Genomic DNA, 19,641 nt, shown 5'->3' on the forward strand with positions numbered 1-19,641 from the left:
AGAAAAACAAACAAAACTGGAAGTAAGACAAAAGTAGATGTGACATAAATTTAGTATGTAAAGGTTAATTCAAACTATGCAGTAATATGTAAATGCATATAAATAGGGACTTCCCTGGTACCTCAGCTGGTAAAGAAGTCACCTTTAATGCAAGAGACTCCGATTTGATTCCTGGATTGGAAAGTTCCCCTGGAGAAGGGATAGGCTACCCACTACAGTATTCTTGGGTTTCCCTGTGGCTCAGATGGTAAGGAATCCTCCTGCAGGGCAGGAGACCTGGGTTCAATCCCTGGGTTGGGAAGATTTGCCTGGAGGAAGGCATGGCAACCCACTCCAGTATTCTTGCCTGGAGAATCCCCATGGACAGAGGAGCCTGTGTCCATGGGGTTGCAAAGAGTCGGACACAGCTAAGCACGGCACAGTATATATAAATAGATAGCCCCCAAAAAGGACATTATGGATGTAAATATTTCACAATTTCTCTTCTCTCTGAATAGACTGAGAACAAAAACAAAGCTCTGTATATCACTTCAAATGTACTAAGTCCTTGTTTAAAATGGTGTGGAAAGTAGAGTCGTTGCCCTCATGAACTTTACCATCAGAAAGACAGACAATCCCTAAGCAGGAACAGATGTGTCATAAATACTTTGTTGGGATCAATACTTGATGCTCCAGAGGCTCTAGCAGGAGTTCACCTAATTTAAAGGAGAGCAGCAATCACTAGGGAAGCGCTGTCTGACATAAACAATATTTAAACTGAAGATAAGCAAGAATTTGCTATGATGAAAAGGAGGGTGGAGAGCATTTTAGACTGAGGAATAATAAGAACAAAAACTTAACAATTTCAATTGACTATAAAAACTTGAAATTGAATTCTTGAGCTCAGAGAGTGATCACCACTTCTAGAGGCTCATGTGGACATGAGCATCTCTCTGCGTCCCTTCCTTCACTTTACACTTTGCAACTGGGAACAAGAGCTATGAGACTAGCTCAAGTTTTGACATGGTTGCCAGGAACTTAACATCCTTTCCTAGGTTGACCCCTTAACTTGGGAAAGGAGGTTCCATATTTACCTAAGGACACTTTCAGTAGAAATCTGGACATTTGCTACAACTGCGAAGACAGTCATGGCCTACCTCTGCATTCTATTATTATTGTCATTTAGATGCTAATAGTGACTTTTAGCTTTGTAATTTGTCTCTCTCCTTCAAATCCTCTTACCATATCTGGCTTTGTGAGTAAACAGTTTTTGCCGGAGGCAGATAGAACTAAGTCTTTCTCTCCTTGTTTAATACATTCAAAATAAGCAGGTTACACAATAGCCCTTTGACTGGAGTAGTTTGGTGCTAAAGGCAATACTATCTCTGTCTACAGCTGCCACTTCAGACTTAAAATACAAAAGATGGGTTTCTTCTGCAGTAAAGGGAGTATTTGAACCACTTAAGAAAAGCCAGGCTTCAGCAATACGTGAACCGTGAACTTCCAGATATTCAAGCTGGTTTTAGAAAAGGCAGAGGAACCAGAGATCAAATTGCCAACATCTGCTGGATCATTGAAAAAGCAAAAAAGTTTCAGAAAAACATCCACTTCTGCTTTATCGACTATGCCAAAGCCTTTGACTGTGTGGATCACAATAAACTGTGGAAAATTCTGAAAGGTATGAGAATACCAGACCACCTGACCTGCCTCTTGAGAAACCTGTATGCCAGGTCAGGAAGCAACAGTTAGAACTGGACATGGAATAACAGACTGGTTCCAAATAGGAAAAGGAGTATGTCAAGGCTGTATATTGTCACCCTGCTTATTTAGCTTATATGCAGATTACATCATGAGAAATGCTGGACTGGAAGAAGCACAAGCTGGAATCAAGATTGCTGAGAGAAATACAAATAGCCTCAGATATGCAGATGACACCACCCTTATGGCAGAAAGTGAAGAAAAGCTAAAGAGCCTCTTGATGAAAGTGAAAGAGGAGAGTGAAAAAGTTGGCTTCAAACTCAACATTCAGAAAACTAAGATCATGGCCTCTGGTCCCATCGCTTCATAGCAAATAGATGGGGAAACAGTGAAAACAGTGGCTGACTTTATTTTTCTGGGCTCCAAAATCACTACAGATGGTGACTGCAGCCATGAAATTAAAAGACGCTTACTCCTTGGAAGGAAAGCTATGACCAACCTAGACAGCATATTAAAAAGCAGAGATATTACTCTGTCAACAAAGTTCTGTCTAGTCAAGACTATGGTTTTTCCAGTGGTCATGTTTGGATGTGAGAGTTAGACTGTGAAGAAAGCTGAGCACCAAAGAATTGATGCTTTTGAACTGTGGTGTTGGAGAAGACTCTTGAGAGTCCCTTGGTCTGCAAGGAGATTCAACCAGTCCACCTTAAAGGAGATCAGTCCTGGGTGTTCATCGGAGGGACTGATGTTGAAGTTGAAACTCCAGTGCTTTGACCACCTGATGTGAAGAGCTGACTCATTTGAAAAGGCCCTAATGCTGGGAAAGATTGAGGGCAGGGCGGGGAGGGGACGACAGAGGATGAGATGATTGGATGTCATCACTGACTCAATGGACATGAGTTTGGGTGAGCTCCGGGAGTTGGTGATGGACAGGGAGGCCTTGAGTGCTGCGGTTCATGGGGTTGCAAAGAGTCGGACATGACTGAGCAACTGAACTGAAATGAACTGAAGAAAAGCTTGTAAAGTTCTCTTGATGCTTTTCTAAATTAAAAAGAAAAAAAAAACACAAAACTTCCGTGCTTAAGAATTTGAGAGTTGAGAATGTGGGGAGAAAGGAATACATCTGCATAACAGAAGTCGAAGAAAATTCTTGCTTTTAAATAAAATCATGTTTGGAAAATTAATGACCATTTCTACCATCACATAATAGGCTTCCCTGGTGACTCAGAGGTAACGAATCTGCCTGCCAATGCAGGAAACATGGGTTCCATCCTTGGGTTGGGAAGATCCCCTGGAGAAGGAAATGACAACCCACTTCAGTACTCTTGCCTGGAGAATCCGATGGACAGAGAAGCCTGGTGAGCTACAGTCCACAGGGTTGCAATGACTGAGTGACTAAAAATCAACAAAACCATCACATTAGCTTGATATGTTAGTGACTATCCAGAAAGGATAGTTTCAATTGTGACTTGATAAAAGTACTTCAAAATTAGGAGCAAAGCCTCTTAGAAGAATGAGCTCTTAGGAGGAGGGCTTTGTTACTGGGGAGTCTTGATAAACCCCCTAAATTAAGTTCAGTACTGGGGCCAAACATTAGTATTTCACACTCTTCTGGCAACCGTGCCTTAGGAGAGCCCTTGACAAGGAACCTGTTAGAAAATTTGGAGGAAAAAGGGAATGATAGAAAAGAATGAGAGTCATGTGGGCTGGAGTGCCGAGAAAGTTTTCTTGGCAGTGTGAGAGGTTTTGCTCTGAGTAGAGCAGGTGGAGAGAGAGAAGGAAATTTGAAAGAAGTGATCACCATGATCAGTAGATACCCTTTACAGTTCTTCAGACATAAGTTGTCTTTTAGAAATTTTTTAGCAATTAGACTTTTATTTACTTGTGATTATAACTGTTACTAGGCCATAAGAATGTCAGCTTGAATCATGAAAGTTTGACTTCAGAGCAAATTCCATACATTACAATGATGATAGAGATAATAGCAATGAAAGGATTCTAAATAACTACACAAATGTAAAGGATGATAATCATTCATTCATTCATTCATTGATCAGATACTTACAAGCATCTACTATGTGTAACAGCTCTATGCTTGACCCAAGGGGAAAACCAAGATTCAGTATGTGTAGAAAAACAGAATGAAGCAGGGAAAAGGCTAATATAGTTTTGCCAAAAGAATGCACTGGTCATAGCAAACACCCTCTTCCAACAACACAAGAGAAGACTCTACACATGCACATCACCGAAATCAGATTGATTATATTCTTTTGTGGCCAAGGATGTAGAAGCTCTATACAGGCAGCAAAAACAAGACCGGGAGCTGACTGTGGCTCAGATCATGAACTGCTTATTGCCAAATTCAGACCTAAATTGAAGAAAGTAGGGAAAACCACTACACCATTCAGGTATGACCTAAATCAAATCCCTTATGACTATACATTGGAAGTGAGAAATAGATTTAAGGGACTAGATATGATAGACAGACTGCCTGATGAACTATGGATGGAGGTTCATGGCATTGTACAGGAGACAGGGATCAAGACCATCCCCATGGAAAAGAAATCAAAAAAGCAAAATGGCTGTCTGGGGAGGCCTTACAAATAGCTGTGAAAAGAAGAGAAATGAAAAGCAAAGGAGAAAAGGAAAGATATAAACATCTGAATGCAGAGTTCCAAAGAATAGCAAGAAGAGAAGAGAAAGCCTTCTTCAGCGATCAGTGCAAAGAAATAGAGGAAAACAACAGAATGGGAAAGACTAGAGATCTCTTCAAGAAACTTAGAGATACCAAGGGAACATTTCATGAAAGGATGAGCTCGATAAAGGAAAGAAATGGTATGGACCTAACAGAAGCAGAAGATATTAAGAAGAGGTGGCAAGAGTACACAGAAGAACTGTACAAAAAAGATCTTCCTGACCCAGATAATCACGATGGTGTGATCACTCACCTAGAGCCACACATCCTGGAATGTGAAGTCAAGTGGGCCTTAGAAAGCATCACTATGAACAAAGCTAGTTGAGGTGACAGAATTCCAGTTGAGCTATTTCAAATCCTAAAAGATGATGTTGTGAAAGTGCTGTACTCTGTATGTCAGCAAATTTGGAAAACTCAGCAGTGACCACAGGACTGGAAAGGTCAGTTTTCATTCCAATCCCAAAGAAAGGCAATGCCAAAGAATGCTCAAACTACTGCACGATTGCACTCCTCTCACACGCTAGTAAAGTAATGCTCAAAATTCTCCAAGCCAGGCTTCAGCAATACATGAACCGTGAACTTCCAGATGTTCAAGCTGGTTTTAGAAAAGGCAGAGGAACCAGAGATCAAATTGCCAACATCTGCTGGATCATGGAAAAAACAAGAGAGTTCCAGAAAAACATCTATTTCTGCTTTATTGACTATGCCAAAGCCTTTGACTGTGTGGATCACAATAAACTGTGGACAATTCTTCAAGAGATGGGAATACCAGACCACCTGACCTGCCTCTTGAGAAACCTGTATGCAGGTCAGGAAGCAACAGTTAGAACTGGACAAAGAACAACAGACTGGTTCCAAATAGGAAAAGGAGTACATCAAGGTTGTATATTGTCACCCTGCTTATTTAACTTCTATGCAGAGTACATCATGAGAAACGCTGGACTGGAAGAAGCACAAGCTGGAATCAAGATTTCCAGGAGAAATATCAATAAATTCAGATATGCAGATGACACCACCCTTATGGCAGAAAGTGAAGAGGAACTAAAAAGCCTCTTGATGAAAGTGGAGAGTGAAAAAGTTGGCTTAAAGCTCAGCATTCAGAAAATGAAGATCATGGCATCTGGTCCCATCACTTCATGGGAAATAGATGGGGAAACAGTGGAAACTGTCAGACTTTATTTTGGGGGGCTCCAAAATCACTACAGATGGTGACTGTAGCCATGAAATTAAAAGACGCTTACTCCTTGGAAGGAAAGTTATGACCAACCTAGATAGCATATTCAAAAGCGGAGACATTACTTTGCCAACAAAGGTCCGTCTAGTCAAGGCTATGGTTTTTCCTGTGGTCATGTATGGATGTGAGACTTGGACTGTGAAGAAGGCTGAGCGCTGAAGAATTGATGCTTTTGAACTGTGGTGTTGGAGAAGACTCTTGAGAGTCCCTTGGACTGCAAGGAGATCCAACCAGTCCATTCTGAAGGAGATCAGCCCTGGGATTTCTTTGGAAGGAATGATGCTAAAGCTGAAACTCCAGTACTTTGGCCACCTCACGTGAAGGGTTGACTCATTGGAAAAGACTGTGATGCTGGGAGGGATTGGGGGCAGGAGGAGAAGGGGACAACAGAGGATGAGATGGCTGGATGGCATCACTGACTCGATGGACGTGAGTCTGAGTGAACTCCAGGAGTTGGTGATGGACAGGGAGGCCTGGCATGCTGTGATTCATGGGGTCTCAAAGATTCGGACAAGACTGAGAGCCTGAATTGAACTGAACTGAGAAAAATAGATCATCAGTTTGTAAAGACACACAGGTAATCCTTGTTTAACATTCAAATAATATACTGTTTAGGTTTCCCTGGTGGCTCAGGAAGAGCCGCAGGGTTTGATCCTTTGGTTGGGAAGATCCCCTGGAGGAGGGCATGCCACCCACTGCAGTATTCTTGCCTGGAGATTCCCATGAACAGAGGAGCCTAGTGGGCTATAGTCCATTTGGGTCCCAAAGAGTTCAACATAACTGAGTGACAAACACTTTCACTTTTTCAAGTTTGATCTGAGTTTTAAGTAATTCTGATGCCACTAAAGTCTGAGAGCCACTATAGGAACAGTAGCCAAGAGAGGCTGTGTGAGTGGCCTAGTGGACATCACATAACATAAAGTGAGTTACTATGGGACTCTGTGAACAAAAGAAAATTTAGGGAAAAGAGAGTGGATCTGATGGCAGAAGAAAACCTAGGAAAAAGCATAATCTCCATAGATTCCTCAGTTCCAGTTTTTGCACAGGTACATCTACAAAATTGTCATGTTTTCTTTAGGGATTCAGAATGGATCTTTGGGTTTCTTAGGACAAACTTGCCTGTCTTGAGTCCTGGGAAGTAAATAGAGATGCTCTGTATAAGATACTCTCAGGCCATGGACAACATAATGAGAGCTCAAGCACATTTCACATGAGACCATGAATTATCTCCTAATTTCACTGAAACTGGTCAAGTACAGTGTTCCAGGAAAGGCAACATCAGCCCTGAAGCTGAATTGGACTCTTAATGCATTTTCTGAAATCTTTAATACTAAAGCCTGGTGAGGTGGATGGATCTATAATTACCTGTATTAGTTGGCTAGGGCTCCCATAGACTGGGTGGCTTAAAAAAACAGAAATTTATTGGCTCACCGTTCTGGAGGTAGAAGTCTGAAATTAAGGAGTTGACAAAATTGGCTCCTTTCTCAGGCTGTGAGGGAAGGATTTATCGCATCCTTCTCTCCTTGGCTTGCAGACGGCCATATTTATGTTCACATGGTGTTTTCTCTGTATGTGGGCCTGTGTCTAAATTTCCCAGATATATATATGTGGCTGAGTCCCTTTGCAATCCACCTGAAACAATCACAACATTGTTAATAGGCTATACTTGAGTATAAACTAAAAAGTTAAAAAAAAAATGTCCCGCTTCTGTAAGGGCATCAGTGGCATCAGCTTGGGTCCACCCTAATAATCGCATTTTAACTTGATTGCATTTTAAGATCCTATTACCAAATAAGGTCACATTAGGAGATATTGTGATTTAAGATTTCATCATACAAATTTTGTGTGGTGGTGTTGGTGGGGAGGTATCATTCAATCCATAGCAGTATACCTATTTTCAAAATGAGAAGTTATATGACTCTTTCAAGGAAGTGGGTTGGCTGGGTGATGGCAAGGAAACCCAGAGCTCTCCACAAGATTGTGCTGATTCCTATGCTTATAAAATATATTTTCTAGGGCTTGTCAAGTGGTCTGGATTTGCTAAAAGCCAGACCACTTACCAGGAGAAAGGGAGGGCAATGATGTAGAGGAATATGTAACATCCACACCAGGGTAAAAACGTGTTTCACATCTGACACTAGTTGAAGGACTTAGCACCCACGACTTTGCCCAGTTGAATCGTGCCATCTATTTCTCTGGAGGAAAATCAGATGATGTGATAGGACTCCTATTTCTCTTCTATTGTGTTAAACAGATGGCATCAAACAGCACGTTGAGAATATGATGCATATGGGGAGTTACCACAAGCCGGCATCCTTTTGAGGAAAAAAAGAAATGTGGCACATAATTGAAGGAAATCACATAAAGATGAACAGAGAATGAAAGAACTGTTTCTAGTAATCTGGAACCAAAATGCCTTTGGCCTCTTTGTTCTCTAAATATTCACATTTGAGAGAGGACTGGTCTGATTTATGGTACTGTACTAAATGTCCCTTTGTTAGAAAACAAGAGAAAAGAAATACCATACATTAAACCTAAGTTTTAGAGCTGAGCATTAACTTCAAATTATATTCCGCATAGTTTGGATTGTTTTATAATGCAAAATGAAAGAAAGAGAAGAAATGAACATAAATCCTTATTTAGGAAATCATAATTGTTCAGTTTTACTCATTAATTCCTTATTAGTGTTGTATAGTGGAGGTCTCTTTAACTAGCAAGAACTACTGTCTTCATAGAGGACTCATTTTCTCAGAACTTCCTATGACAAATGCTGCTTCTCATAAAGCCTCTCTGTCTGAGCTTTCTGTGTCATTGGTGTGACTGCCTCTTGGCTTACCTTTCTGTCTTCTCTTTTTTATGCTGATTGGTGGCTTTTCTTCTTTTGGCTCCTAAACTATACATTCTTTCCAAATTTTCTTATTAATAGCTTTGCCATAAGATTTTTAAGGCTAAGAATCTATCTCCTATTTCCTTAGCAATATATAGGCATACCTCATTTTATCACGCTTCCCAGATACTGTACTTTTTATACATTGAAGATCTGTGCCAACCTTTCGTGAAGCAAGTCTGTTAACAGCATTTTCTCCATCAGTATTTTCTACTGCATGTCTCTGTGTCAAGTTTTGGTAATTCTCATAGAATTTCAAACCTTCCACCAGCAAAAAATTATGATTCTCAGAAGGTTCAGATGATGATAATATTTTTTAGCAATAAAGCATTTTAAAATTAAGGTATGTGCACTTTTTGAAACACTATTGCACACTTAATAGACTATAGTGTAAACAGCTTTTGTACACACTGGGAGACCAAGAAATTTGTGTGACTTATTTTATTGAGATATTCACTTTATTGTGTCAGTTTATTGTGTTGGTCTGGAACCGAACACACAATATCTCTGAGGTGTGCCTCTACTTAAATGAGTTCAGCCTAAGCATCTTTGGACAGAATGTATTTCTATCTTCTCTTCCTGAGAAAGACTGGAAAGAAACAAGCATAATAATTACTGGGAAGCTCTATACCAAGGTCGCATGTGGGGAGCCCTATACCAAGGTCACAGGGCAAAAGTCTCTGGAGCTGATTAAGCCCCATAGGAACTATTTCCATGAGCCTCAAGATTCTAACCTGTCAGTTCCCTGACCCCATATTAGGTAAAATACCCACCCTATTCCCCACCCTATAACATCCTAACCAATCACCTAATGCCACCATTCCAGTAGGAATTTTCGTTATCTTTTTTTTTTATTTTTAAACTTTACAAATTGTATTAGTTTTGCCAAATATCAAAAGGAGTCCTCCACAGGTATACACGTGCTCCCCATCCCGAACCCTCCTCCCTCCTCCCTTCCCATACCATCCCTCTGGGTCATCCCAGTGCACTAGCCCCAAGCATCCAGTACTGTGCATCGAACCTGGACTGGCAACTCGTTTCATACATGATATTATATATGTTTCAATGCCATTCTCCCAAATCTTCCCACCTTCTCCCTCTGCAACAGAGTCCATAAGACTGTTTTATACATCAGTGTCTCTTTTGCTGTCTCGTACACAGGGTTATTGTTAGCATCTTTCTAAATTCCATATATATGCGTTAGTATACTGTATTGGTGTTTTTCTTTCTGGCTTATCGTTATCTTGAGGTTATAAAAATTGTCTGAAAGTCGTTTAGTCGTGTCCAATTCTTTGGACCTCATGGACTACATAGTCCATGGAATTCTCCAGGCCAGAATACCCAAAACCATATTGCTTCATACTTAAGGAAAATTTTAATTTCTTTCTCCATCACTTTTAAATCCTTTATCTCTAAGAAAATATGCATACACCATTCTAACATTCCTACATACCATTCTAGGGTGGGAGTGAAAGTGAAAGTCGCTCAGTCATGTCTAACACTTTGTGACCCCACAGACTATTCAGTCCATGGAATTCTCCAGGCCAGAATACTGGAGTGGGTAGCCTTTCCCTTCTCTAGGGGATCTTCCCAACCCAGGGATGGAATCCAAGTCTCCTGCATTGCAGGCAGATTCTTTATCAGTTGAGCCACCAAGGAAGCCCGAGAATACTGGAGTGGGTAGCCTATTCCTTCAGGGGATCTTCCCAACCCAGGAGTTAAACTGGGGTCTGCTGTATTGCAGGCGGATTCTTTACCAGCTGAGCTACCAGGGAAGCCTTACAAAAATTGTCAACTAGCCTGCAAAAGAGTTCCACTCTCACTTGAGCTGGCCTGCTGTTCTAACAGCATCTCCTACTCTAATAAACTTTATTCTCCTTTCATTCTGCCTCAGGTCTGAAAATTTTTTTCCAACCTGCACTCAGACCAGGACAATTACCACTGCCTCCAGGACAATTGCCAAATCTAAAGGAAATGCATATTACTGAACTGCCCCAGGACTATGGGAAGGTGAAGACTATGGGAACTTCAAGGTTGAACTGTGCTTTCTTTGTACTCTTGAGAGTCTTTGAGCTCTACATCCAGGCTTATCCATTACAGATCCCTTCCTTCACATTTTTTTCTAAGATAGGGAGGGTGCAGTTGATCCAGTGTTTTGGTGAAGAAAGATTTACCTCCAGGAAGCTGGACTTTTTTAGGCTACTACTGTGAGAGATCCTCATTGGATCAACTTGGAGAGTGAGGCATAATTGTAGGAATTCTTTGGACCTCATGGACTACATAGTGAATTAATATTTGTTTTATAAAATAGGTACCATAGCCCGTAAACCATAAATACTTCGGAAATACATTACAAGAGTAGAAAGGGACTTTCCATATAAATTGAAATGTTGTCTTTTGCACGTTACTAACTGCTTTGCTCTCTTCCTTTTCCTCCTTCCTTCCTGCACCACCCCCCACCAAGTTCCACTTAAATGACAAAGGGACACTTAAAATTGCTCCCTGGGAAAAAAGTTATGACAAACCTAGATAGCATATTAAAAAGCAGAGATATTACTTTGCCAACAAAGGTCTGTCTAGTCAAAGCTATGGTTTTTCCAATAGTCATGTATGGATGTGAGAGTTGGACTGTGAAGAAGGCTAAGCGCCAAAGAATTGATGCTTTTGAACTGTGGTGTTGGAGAAGACTCTTGAGAGTCCCTTGGACTGAAAGGAGATCCAACCAGTCAATCTTAAAGGAAATCAATCCTGAATATTCATTGGAAGGACTGATGCTGAAGCTGAAATTCCAATACTTTGGTCACCTGATGTGAAGAACCAACTTATTGGAAAAGCCCCTGATGCTGGGAAAGATTGAAGGTAGGAGGAGAAGGGGATGACAGAGGATGAGGTGGTTGGATGGTGTCACTGACTGGATGGACATGAGTTTGAGCAGGCTTTGGGAGTTGGTGATGGACAGGAAAGCCTGTCATGCTGCAGTCCATGGTGTTTCAAAGAGTCGGACACAACTGAGCAACTGAACTGAACTGATACTTAGAATAGGAGGACTCAGGAAAGTTTACATAATAAGGGGATTCTTGCCCAGATCCTGTATAGTCCAAGTATATAGGTAATTTTCCAGTCCACAGTTAAAAAGGGCCTAGGCTGAGGAGCTACAGTACATGGGGTCACGAAGACTCAGACACAGTTGAGTGATTGAGCACACACACACACACACATACAGTTCTTTAAGAGCACCTTCTCAAATAACAGTCATCGAGATTTCTCATTCCAGTTATTCACAAGCATCAGCTCAGGGGCTTGCTCTGTACTGTACACTATGCTTAAGGATCTCCTGCCGTTAGCATTGTTGCAGAAGAGCTCAGTTTCTCTGAAAAAGATCTAAATTTGTCCCAAAGCTTGCATTAGCAGCTCTTCAGGACTAATTGTATAGCAAAGCAATGAGGAAAACTTAAATACTTTAATTGAGACATTAATATCATTTCCATAAACTCAGTGTACATTCTGAGTTCTCATTCATTTAGCAACAAGGTATAAATATAAATGCAATTGTAGAAAAATATACTAATTCTGCTAATTTATGTATACAGAAAAACAAATCTAAAATAATTGCTCTCTGAGTTAAATTTCAAGCCAAAGTTTCATTATATCCTCTATAATTACATTTCTTGGCCATTCTATTCTCCTTCTTATGGAACATCCCAAACAAACCAGTTTCCATGCACATGAATTGCATAACATTAAAAAAATGTACAATTAGAAGATGATTTGGACGAGGCTGCCAAAAATCTGGATTAGTTATCATGTTAGGGTTTCCAAACTCCTTCTCTAGCACCTCTGCTATCAGAGTGCTTTGAGTTGTATTAAATTCAGATCACACTTTCAGCATCCATTCTCTGCATCTTCCCACTCTTACTTTGTGACTCATTAGTCTTTCTAAATTATCATCTACATGCCCTTCTGTGATTTTCTTCCATGGTTATTCATCTTTTTAATATAGAAAGTATATAGGGGAAAATTGTCTTGACTAAATAGATTAGACCAGAGTTCTTAATGTTTGTTTTCTAAGGGTGTGAACCAACCATGCATCTGGCAAAGGATGCTGCTGCTGTCGCTAAGTCACTTCAGTCATGTCTGACTCTGTGCAACCCCACAGACGGCAGCCCACCAGGTTCCTCTGTCCCTGGGATTCTCCAGGCAAGAATACTGGAGTGTGTTGCCATTTCCTTCTCCACTGGCAAAGGATAGGTCAAGTCATTTCCCTTTGATCTGTCTGCTCTTTGTTTTCATTTATAAATGATGATGATACCTACTGTTAAGGTTGTTGGAAGAATGGTAGATCTCACCTCTAAATTCATCAGAGCAATGCTCTGCAATAGTCAGTGCTCAATAACTGATAGCTGTAATTATCATCATTATTAGGAATTCTTATGACAAAGCCTTTGTATTTTTCCTTATATCTCACATAACATTATTAAACATAACTTTTAATTTGGTCCCCCTATTTCTGCAACTCGCTCCTGATGCCATGTCTCTCACATCAGATGCAGGTGGAAGCCAATCCATCAGGAGTATTTTTCCAGTTTGTGGCTATCGTGTTTGGTTTCCCAGCAGCACAGAGGGAAGGCACACTGGGGAATGAAACCACACCCAAGCTTTGGAGTTGATAAAAGAGCCAGATAATGAAAATATTTCTCTTAGGGCTGGCTTTGGCAAGATTTTCTGTTTAAATTAAAAACACTATGAAGTTTTGGCCTAGTAAATTGAATATTCTTTTAAATAAAAAGAAGTTAACATGATCAAGGATGTGACAGAGTTAGGATATACACATGACTAAAATTATTTCAAGTCATCTTTATTTCAGCTTTTTTTAAAGGATGAAAATCGTAAAAAAAGCCATGAAAACCACCCCAAACCCTGACAGCAGTGCCCCTTCCCAGAACCTGGTATTTCTTCTCACATTTCTAGTCCTGGCACTTCTTCAGTCAGCACATCTCAAACCAGACGTGCCAAGCCACTCAGTGCTTTCATCCCCAGCATTTTCCTATCTGATCGCCATCAGTTTCCTGGAGCTGGAGTGTTGATTAGCCCCAGAACTTATGATCAAATTTATTTGTTTCTTTCTGACTTTATTAATTTCTTGAAACACCTAACCATCCCTGAAGGGTTACTAGTCAGAGGGTAACTCTGTAGCCTAATAGCATGTTTAGAGAAACACTTGGTGGGAAATGCATTCCTGCAGCCCAGCACCCAGAAAACTCAGCCTCTCCCAGATCCTACCTGGGAGCACTCAGCAGGGAAGGAGGACAGTCAGCAATGGAATCCCCCTCCCAGCCACTGGCTTTCTCTTCTCTGCTGGGTCTGTAGTCCCTGTGCGTTGGGAGCAACAACCTGCAAAGGGGTGACTGTCATGGTGTCAGGTGCCACCGGGCAGGTGTTCCTAGACCTTGGCTAAAAGGAGGGTCACTTTTATGCTGAATAAAGTCAGCCCTCCATATCTGTGGACTCCAATAACTCTGTGTCAAAAATACTTGAAAAAATTCTAGAAAGTTTCAAAAAAGAAACTTGAGTTTGCTGCATACCAGCAACTATATATATAGTTTTTACATTGTACTAGGTACGATAACTAATCCAGAGATGATTTAACAAATATAGGAGGATATGTGTGGATGATGTGTGTGGGTTGTGTGCAAATACTATATACCATTTAAAAAAAGGAACTTGAGCATCCATGGATTTTGGTGCTTGAGGAGAACTTGGAACCAGTCCTTCGAGGATACTTAGGGATGACTGTATATATAAGCTAAATGCCACTGGCAACTTTTTCTCTAGGTAAGCCAGTTTGGCTCCTTTGAGCCACCCAGTATCAGCATAGCTTTTCCAGTGAGGAGTGGGAAAGAAAAGGGGGCATGTAAACAAGTTTCTAACTTAAGAGATGTTGGTGGCAGCATCTGCTATGGGATATTAGGAATAAAGCTAAAAGTCCAACTAGACTTGGTCTGATATAAAATCTCTTCTGTAATAGAGAATAAGCATAAACCCTTTGCTTGCTAATTTCCTGATGGTTAAAACAATTAAGTTTATTTGTTTAATCAACAAAGGCTTAATTAAGCAGGCATTCTGCCAAGCAAAGGATATATAAAGACATAAAGATAATAAGTTACTGTCTCTGCCTGAAAGAGAAATTCAAGTAAACTAATCACAGCAATCCAACAGTGAGATGATATGCCAATTGTGGCAGAAAACACGAAGGTACAGAAACACACTTCATAGAGATCTCAGGAGTCAGGGAAAAGCCTCCCTAAAATCCAACTTTCTTGAAAGGCTGACTTTCTCTGACTTTAAGGGACTCTCCAGCACCCTTGGCTGTTCTCATGGCATTTGGGTCATCAAGGGGTTCTCATACTTTAATGTTCATTGAAGGCAACTGGAAACTTGATAAAAATGAGGTTCCTGAGCTCCCACTCCAAGAATTTTTTATTATGTTGCTTTGGAGCAGAGCCTGGGAAATCATTTTAATTTTTATTAACAAGTTTTGTAGGTGATCCTGCTAAAAGTAGTTCTCAGACAGTACTTTGAATGACGTTGTCGAGAACATTGAATTTCCTTGGTCTCCTTCACGAAGGATTCTTCTCAGACCTTTACAAATTCAACTCATGCAGCAAAAAAACGTAGCTTCTTACCTGTTTACTGCATTGTTTGCTTCTATGCTTAAACCCAGGGAAAATACTCTGGGAATCAGAAGTATTTGATTTGCAGAAGTGGGAGTGGATAGAGGAGGGGATCTTGGCCTCATCCACTCGCTGTGGTGAAAACCCAGACTGCATTCCTCACACATGCCAGCCCCCTTCAGGAGACAGAGCTGTGGGGCCTCTGAAGAGTGTGAGGGAGGTGGTCTGGGAGGTGTTTCATTTATGAAACCCTCCCTTTCCCTGAAGCATGTGGACATACAAAGCAAACAGATTAGTTCTCAGGGAGGAGGTAAGCCCTTTGATGAAGAAAGCCACCTTGAATATTCTCTTGGGGGAAGTTTTACCTGTGAATCTCAACCAAGAAAAATGCTAATGCAAATGAAAAAGAGAATTTAGACTTGGCTGGGTCTCTGGCACAAACTTTTCTAAGAAGCATGTCATTCTCAGTGTCTAGAGAGACCAGGCTGATCTCGTCATTTATCAGCCCAGGGAACAGAGCTGTAAAGAGCCCGTCAGTTTTGGGGGTGAACCCACAGTCACAGAAACGTGTAGCCTTTGTCATTTAGATGCTACATCCTTTCAAGGGTTTTTTCTTCTCCCTCTTCTCTTCCTTCTACTCCTTCTTTTTTCCCCTTAAAAAAATTATTTTACCTCAAGAAGTATAAAGATAATTTATTTTAAAAAATATATCAGAAACATAACATTAAATCCTTTCAAAAATGCAACTTATAGAACTTTCCAATATCACATTGAAAAAGACTTTCTTCTGACCAGTCTTCTTTTGAATGGTAACAATAATAATATAGATTTTGGGCCATCACATCCTTGACTAGCCCATGGGGACTAGGATTTTTATCACTGCTTCCCTCTGCTCATCTTCCAGGTGGAGACTTACAGCACTGAGATGTCAGATTTTCACTCTTGGTTTCCAATACCATCTTTATGATATATGAACCATGTAATATTGGCAAGTCATTTCATATTCTGAATACATTTTTCCACTCTTGAAATGGGTACAGTAACATGAGCCCTTTTATTGTAGTTCTAAAATAGCAGAAGCTAAAGTGTTTTGTACGTTCTACAGCAGGGTCCCCAACCTCTGGGATTTAATGCCTGATGATCTGAGGTGGAGCCTATGTGATAATAATAGAAATAAAGTACATGATAAATGTATGTGCTTGAATCATCCTGAAACCATCTCTTCTCTAACCCCTGCCCCAGTCTGTGGAAAAATTGGCTTCCGTGAAACCAGTCCCCGGTGCCAAAAAGTTGGTGACCCGCTGCTCTAAAGCATTTTTCTAAATGTGTTCCTTTAGTCTTCGTCTTATAACCTGGTGTGTGTGTGTGGGGGGGGTGTGCCTGAGCCAAAAGATTTGTTATTTCTGGAAAGAAAATATAATGTGAGAGTCACAGAGTCTCAGAGGACAGCCATTTTATATTTGCATTAAAAATAATAACAAATAAGTGTCAAACTAAATTCACAAAGTTTTACTAATTGGTACTCACTGGGGAAAAGGTTACCTACACATATATGCACACACTGGGAAAATCAGAGAAAAAGTAATGAGCAAACAAAGATCTAAATACTTGCTGAGAGGTGATAAATGCTTCCCCAGACAAACTTGCTACATCCCAAAGGAGCCTGCTATCTGGAAAAACACATTGATGATGTAATGGGAACCTTTTCCAGAGGAAGCACCTTCTGCTGAGGGAAACGTGGGCCTCTGGCCACAAACAGTGATTTTCAGCATGTGTCTCTGGCCTGTCCTTCTCATTACCTCAATTTTCCATTTATGAATTGATGATTCTGCTCCTTTCTCTAAAATACTACATAGGAGTACTGGAAAATGAAGTAAATTTTGTGAAATTATATGAGAGGCTAAAAGATAAAGTAAGTAAAATTCAACAATAGATTTTTATGGGTGAATTCATCTTCAAACTGCTGAGATACTGCGGCAATCACCAAATATACTCAACCCAGCAGGATTCTTAATCTCTGTCTCACTAAACCATCTGTGTTTCATCAATTCTCACCCATCTGCCCAAACACTGAAAAGAGAAGCTAAAGATCATACAGCTTCAAGATGGAGCAAAACACAGAAGGTTGATGGGAAACTTTCTAAAGCAATAGGTTATAGACAGCGATGCACAACCAGGGTCGTGCTGCTGCTAAGTTGCTTCAGTCGTATCTGACTCTGTGCGACCCCATAGATGGCAGCCCGCCAGGCTCCCCCATCCCTGGGATTCTCCAGGCAAGAACACTGGAGTGGGTTGCCATTTCCTTCTCCAATGCATGAAAGTGAAAAGTGAAAGTGAAGTCTCTCAGTCATGTCCGACTCTTAGCGACCCCATGGACTGGAGCCTACTAGGCCCCTCCGCCCATGGGATTTTCTAGGCAAGAGTACTGGAGTGGGGTGCCATTGCCTTCTCCAACCAGGGTCCTAAGAGTATGTATATAATTTTCACAGGTTCACTTTTCAACCTGAGACATCTCAGACATGAGGAAGCCAATTCTCTAACATCCCCGTCCCTTGAACATGCTTGAACGTGCTTCGGCATGCCATTAGCCCTTTGGCTCTGTTATTTGGGAATATATTGATGAGACTCCAACAAAAGCTTGATCTGAAGCTACAAAATATTCAGACTCGGGTAAAAACAGATGATGAAATTGGGCAGTGGCTTGTGAGGCCAAAGAGCTTGTCCTTATAATCTCTGGGGTGTTGTAATAATGGGAGAGGATGGAGTCTGACAACTTGACCAAGAAAAGCTTTGGACTGAAGTGAAAATGTTTATTTGGACTTTGGGTTCCCTCCCATACCCCCAGGCTCTAAAAATCTCGACTGGCTTCCCATCCTCCTTTTGACCTAGATGCTTAAAGGAACTTAAAGGGAATACATCTCTCTCTTCCACAGGGCAAGCCACATCCAAACTTATAGGGTTTCACACACAATACTGAGGTCACTTACTCACTAAACAAAAGTCAAGCCCACAGGGATACTGATGAATGCTGCCCTTAGGTCATAAATAACAGTCCTGTTACATTGGCTCTTCACTAACAATTTCCATCTGGTAACACTCACAGCTGCATGTCTGACCATGGGTCAGAGGTGAAAGGGAGGCAGCCGTTCACTGAAGGCATTGTTTTCATTGGTCCATAATTAAAGACTCAAGAAATTGCTCATCAGCGGCCAGAAGGCTCCTCAGGCTTTTTGTGAATCTCTTCCTCTGGCAAATATGAGAGTGGGAGTTAGTTTGATGGTATGCTGAAGCATTCCAGACATGAATCTGAGCATTGTCTCTGAGGATCTCTGCACGTAGGTCCAGCTCAACAATGCAAAGTAAGCTGGCAAGGCAGAGCAAACTCCAGGAATACAGGTGGTTTGGAGTGATGAAGGTTTGCAGGAAGACATTTAAATCCCTGGCAGTTTTACAGACCTTTATTCAGCAAGGGTCCCTTAACATTGCTGTGGCAGTGATTCATGTATTTGTGGCCAGATCAGAGGGTGTGAGTGGGGGACTGACTGGCTAGCTGATGGGTAGACATGCCGCTCTCCAGATCTCCTCTACTGTCCCTGAATTCTTGTGACTGGTGAGTTCCATTGTTTTCATTCATGGAGTAGCGGTTAGTCTAAGAGAGGGAAGGGTCCTCTTCAGGTCATCTTTTTAGCACCAGACTCTCACCAACTGCCTCTTACACTGTCTTTCTCTACAAATGCATCATAAGCTTAGTCTGCTGTTTACAGAAAATAATAACCTGACTTCAATGCAGAAAAACATTTGTTACAAACTACATATACACATAGGTAACTTAGCTGTTGAACTCAGGTTGACTCAACAGGGTTGGCTTTTTAAAAAACTGTTAATTTCCTTTGGAGCATAGTTGATTAACAACATTGTGATAGTTTCAGGTGTAGAGCAAAATTATTCAGTTATACATGTATCTATTCTTTTTCAAATTATTTCCCCATTTAGGTTGTTACATAATATTGAGCAGAGTTCCCTGTGCCTATAGTAGGTCCTTGTTGATTATTCATTTTAAATATAGTATGGCCAGCCCCAACTCCCTAACTATCCTTTCCCCAAATTTCTCCCCTCAATAAGATTTTATGTTTAAAATCTTTTAGTTCTCCTCAACAAATGTCATCACTTTGTAATTCTGCCCTGCAGAAACTCTGTTGTATTCCTGCAACCCAGTTTCCAGTCACGATCCCCTAAAACTAAATGATATAACTTGCTTGTACATTACTCAGGTTAGTAAAAATTTATTTAAGTCCTTTCTATAACAGAAAAGTGTACTCACTTGCTGCTCTCTGCTCTTTTTTTTCCTAATTTTCTTTTGGGCCCTCCCCATCAGATCAGTTATCTCTCTGATTCTCCTTTTCTAATTTACCTTCCAATCCTCACCCTTTGGGGCTTCCCTGGTGACTCAGATGGTAAAGAATCTGCCTGCAGGGCA

General features: G+C 40.8%; 1 protein-coding gene across 12 annotated transcripts in view; it reads right to left on the reverse strand.

Annotated features, from left to right (window-relative positions):
• The window catches only part of PHLDB2 (pleckstrin homology like domain family B member 2), a 241,188-nt gene that overhangs the window by 190,930 nt on the left and 30,617 nt on the right, over window positions 1-19,641 (reverse strand). The gene's annotated exons all lie outside the window — the stretch shown is intronic.

This window comes from Bos grunniens, chromosome 1, assembly GCF_055505025.1.
Source record: "Bos grunniens cultivar Pamir isolate PY7600 chromosome 1, Bosgru_T2T1.0, whole genome shotgun sequence".
Taxonomy (NCBI): Eukaryota; Metazoa; Chordata; class Mammalia; order Artiodactyla; family Bovidae; genus Bos; species Bos grunniens.